General features: G+C 38.7%; 1 protein-coding gene across 3 annotated transcripts in view; it reads left to right on the top strand.

The window, feature by feature from the left end:
* Nucleotides 1-5,000, top strand: part of LOC137640188 (sushi, von Willebrand factor type A, EGF and pentraxin domain-containing protein 1-like) — a 157,994-nt gene that overhangs the window by 132,698 nt on the left and 20,296 nt on the right. The gene's annotated exons all lie outside the window — the stretch shown is intronic.

Genomic DNA, 5,000 nt, shown 5'->3' with positions numbered 1-5,000 from the left:
CGTCTATAGATGCCAGTCTCTTGCATGGTAATTTTCTTCCCTCTGATATCACTGTTAGTCTCACTAATCTGATTCTTATAAAACCAGATTCCTCTTCTCATTTTATTCTGTCTCTGCCTGTTATTTTCAACATTGTACATTTTACTCTCATGACATTCCCAATTCCTTTTTTTTTTAATCATCTGTAGATTTATTTCTCATAAATCAGAATCATCTGTATTTTCATTATCATTATTACTTGCTAAGCTACAACCCTAGTTGGAAAAGCACGATGGTATAATCCCAGAGGCCCAAACAGGGAAAATAGCCCAGTGAGAAAAGGAAACATGGTAAAATAGAATATTTTAAGAACAGTAACAACATTAAAATAAATATTTCCTATACAAACTACAAATTTTCTTTACAAAACATGAGGAACAGAAATTAGATAGAATAATGTACCCGAGTGTACCCTCAAGCAGGAGAACTCTAACCCAAGAGACAGTGGAAGACCATGGTACGCAGGCTATAGCACTACCCAAGACTAGAGAACAATGGTTTGATTTTGGAATGTAGAAAACAATATATCGCTATTGAGTTCATGTGTCACACTGGCTCCCTTAGTATAATTTCTCAGCTACCAGAAGGGGTCAGAATTTTTCCCCGTTCTGTCGTAATTTTGGTAAGATATGGAACTAGCCATTTTCTCTCCGAGGCAGTATTTTGCATTTAACTTTGTGTTAGAAGTATGGGGCTCCTTTTAGATTACTTTAGACATTTACGAACTTATGAAAAAGCTGTTGTTATTTTCCTCAAAATGGTTGGATTCATTGCTGACTATCCTGAAGCCGATCATGCCTAAAAGGGAGATTAGATTTGGTAGGAGAGTGCAATTAGGTATGCACTATATATATATATATATATATATATATATATATATATATATATATATATATATATATATATACTTATATACAGTATATATGTATATATTTATATATATATATATATATATATATGTATAGATATAGATATATATATATATATATATACTTATATATATTTATATATATATATATATATATATATATATATATATATATATATATATATATCATCTCCTACGCCTATTGACTCAAAGGACTTCATAAAAAAAAATATATATATATATACATATATATATATATATATAATTTATATATATATATACATATATATAATGTTTGTGTTTATATATATATATATATATATATATATATATATATATATATATATGCGTATAAATACATATATACACACACACACACATATATATATATATATATATATAAATATATATGTATGTATGTATGTATGTATGTATGTATGTATGTATATATGAGTGTGTGGCCTTGTACCCTTAATCAAATATAATTGTTGCCAAAGAGATGGAGCTAGGGGGAGAGTGACTGCTCCCCGCACTCTAGTTTTGGGGTGTTTGAATGTGCGTGGATGTAGTACGATAGAGGGTAAAAGATGTGAGATTGGAAGTATGTTTAGAAGTAGAAGGATGGATGTATTGGCCTTGTGTGAGACAAAGATGAAAGGAAAGGGTGAAGTGATGTTTGGTGAAATGTCTGGTAGAGTGTCTGGGATTGAAAGGGGAAGAGCGAGAGAGGGTGTGGCTTTATTGCTGAGTGAATGGATGACAGGTAAAGTAGTGGAATGGAAGGAGATATCATCTAGGTTAATGTGGGTAAGGGTTAGGTTAGGTAGGGAATGTTGGGCGTTTGTCAGTGCGTATGGGCCAGGTAGTGAGAAAAGTGAAGAAGAGCGGAATGAGTTCAGGAATGAATTAACTAGGTGTGTAGAAGGACTGGGTAGAAGGAATTATGTAGTTGTTATGGGTGACTTAAATGCTAGAGTGGGCGCTGGAGAGGTAGAAGGTGTCATTGGGAAGTATGGCGTACCAGGTGAAAATGAGAGTGGTGAGAGACTGGTAGATATGTGTGTTGAACAAGAGATGGTAATAAGTGCTAGCTTTTTTAAAAAGAAAGATAAAAATAAGTATACATGGGTAAGAGTGGCAAATGGAAGAGTAGTAGAAAGGGCATTAATGGATTATGTGTTGGTAACTAAAAGAATGTTTGGAAGATTGAAAGACGTGCACGTGTTTAGGGGTATGGCTAACGGTATGTCTGATCATTTTTTGGTGGAAGGAAAATTAGTTGTAGCAAAAGAGTGGGGGAATAGAGTAGGTGGATGTAAAAGGGAGCTAGTAAGGGTTGAAGAGCTAATAAAACCGGGGGTAAAAAGTAAATATCAGGAAAGGTTGAAAATGGCATATGACGAGGTGAGAGTAAGAGAAACTGGTAATTTAGAGGAGGAGTGGAAGTTAGCAAAAGAAAATTTTGTTAGGATTGCAAGTGATGTATGTGGCAAGAAGGTTGTTGGAGGCAGCATGAGGAAGGGCAGTGAATGGTGGAATGAAGGAGTGAAGGTAAAAGTGGAAGAGAAAAAGAGGGCTTTTGAAGAATGGCTGCAGAGTAATAGTATAGAGAAGTATGAAAAATATAGAGAGAAAAAGGTGGAAGTAAAGCGCAAGGTACGTGAGGCAAAGAGGGCAGCTGACCTGAGGTGGGGTCAGGGACTGGGTCAGTCATATGAAGAGAATAAGAAGAAGTTTTGGAAAGAAGTGAAGAGAGTAAGGAAGGCCGGCGCAAGAATTGAAGAGACAGTGAAAGATGGAAATGGAAGGTTGTTAAAAGGAGAGGAGACAAGGAAAAGGTGGGCGGAATATTTTGAAAGTTTGCTGAATGTTGAGGGTGATAGGGAGGCAGATATAATTGCTGTTCCAGGTGTTGAGGTGCCAGTGATGGGAGATGAGAATGAGAGAGAGATTACAATAGAGGAAGTGAGGAGAGCACTAGATGAAACGAGAGTAGGAAAAGCATCTGGTATGGATGGTGTGAAAGCTGAGATGTTGAAGGAAGGGGGTGTGACTGTACTTGAATGGTTGGTGAGATTGTTTAATGTGTGTTTTGTGTTGTCAATGGTACCAGTAGATTGGGTCTGTGCATGTATTGTACCACTATATAAGGGTAAGGGAGATGTGCATGAGTGTTGTAATTCAAGAGGTATTAGTTTGTTGAGTGTAGTTGGAAAAGTGTACGGTAGAGTACTGATTAATAGGATTAAGGATAAAACAGAGAATGCAATCTTGGAAGTACAGGGTGGTTTAGAAGAGGTAGGGGTTGTATGAATCAGATTTTTACAGTTAGGCAGATATGCGAGAAATATTTAGCAAAAGGTAAGGAGGTGTATGTTGCGTTTATGGATCTGGAGGAAGCATATGATAGAGTTGATAGGGAAGCAATGTGGAATGTGATGAGGTTATATGGAGTTGGTGGAAGGTTGTTGCAAGCAGTGAAAAGTTTCTACAAAGGTAGTAAAGCATGTGTTAGAATAGGAAATGAAGTGAGCGATTGGTTTCCGGTGAGAGTGGGGCTGAGACAGGGATGTGTGATGTCGCCGTGGTTGTTTAACTTGTATGTTGATGGAGTGGGGAGAGAGGTGAATGCTCGAGTGCTTGGACGAGGATTAAAACTGGTAGGCGAGAATGAACATGAATGGGAGGTAAATCAGTTGTTGTTTGCGGATGATACTGTACTGGTAGCAGACACAGAAGAGAAGCTTGACCGACTAGTGACAGAATTTGGAAGGGTGTGTGAGAGAAGGAAGTTGAGAGTTAATGTGGATAAGAGTAAGGTTATGAGATGTACGAGAAGGGAAGGTGGTGCAAGGTTGAATGTCATGTTGAATGGAGAGTTACTTGAGGAGGTGGATCAGTTTAAGTACTTGGGGTCTGTTGTTGCAGCAAATGGTGGAGTGGAAGCAGATGTACGTCAGAGAGTCAATGAAGGTTGCAAATTGTTGGGGGCAGTTAAGGGAGTAGTAAAAAATAGAGGGTTGGGCATGAATGTAAAGAGAGTTCTATATGAGAAAGTGATTGTACCAACTGTGATGTATGGATCGGAGTTGTGGGGAATGAAAGTGATGGAGAGACAGAAATTGAATGTGTTTGAGATGAAGTGTCTGAGGAGTATGGCTGGTGTATCTCGAGTAGATAGGGTTAGGAACGAAGTGGCGAGGGTGAGAACGGGTGTAAGAAATGAGTTAGCGGCTAGAGTGGATATGAATGTGTTGAGGTGGTTTGGCCATGTTGAGAGAATGGAAAATGGCTGTCTGCTAACGAAGGTGATGAATGCAAGAGTTGATGGGAGAAGTACAAGAGGAAGGCCAAGGTTTGGGTGGATGGATGGTGTGAAGAAAGCTCTGGGTGATAGGAGGATAGATGGGAGAGAGGCAAGAGAGCGTGCTAGAAATAGGAATGAATGGCGAGCGATTGTGACGCAGTTCCGGTAGGCCCTGCTGCTTCCTCCGGTGCCTTAGATGACCGCGGAGGTAGCAGCAGTAGGGGACTCAGCAGTATGAAGCTTCATCTGTGGTGGAAATGTGGGAGGTTGGGCTGTGGCACCCTAGCAGTACCAGCTGAACTCGGCTGAGTCCCTGGTTAGGCTGGAGGAACGTAGAGAGTAGAGGTCCCCTTTTTGTTTTGTTTCTTGTTGATGTCGGCTACCCCCAAAATTGGGGGAAGTGCCTTTGGTATATGTATGTATGTATGCCTTACGCATGATGGCCTAATGAAACATTCTTGGTGAATTCCAACAATTTGAATATAGTATCCAGAGATCTTTTATTACGAATTAGTAATTTTAGTGATAATACTCTTTAAAGAAAAAAAAAAAACGAATTAATGTTGTCCCAAGTTTCCATGTATGAGTCTGCCTCGTATCCAAATTGAAAATCTAGGACCATGTATCATCGAATATACCTGCGAAAGCCAAAAAACTCTGGGTCCATTCTGGCACCTAAAAAAGTGATATAACGAAGGCCAATTTGTCATATGAACTCTATGCCATATAGAGTTTTCCACTGGTTATGCTTTATGAGGAGGGAAACTTCTTTATTATGCTGACCAT

This window comes from Palaemon carinicauda, chromosome 4, assembly GCF_036898095.1.
Source record: "Palaemon carinicauda isolate YSFRI2023 chromosome 4, ASM3689809v2, whole genome shotgun sequence".
In the NCBI taxonomy this organism is placed as follows: domain Eukaryota; kingdom Metazoa; phylum Arthropoda; class Malacostraca; order Decapoda; family Palaemonidae; genus Palaemon; species Palaemon carinicauda.
Note: the sequence above shows the minus strand (reverse complement) of the source record. Positions and strands in the feature narration are given on the sequence as shown.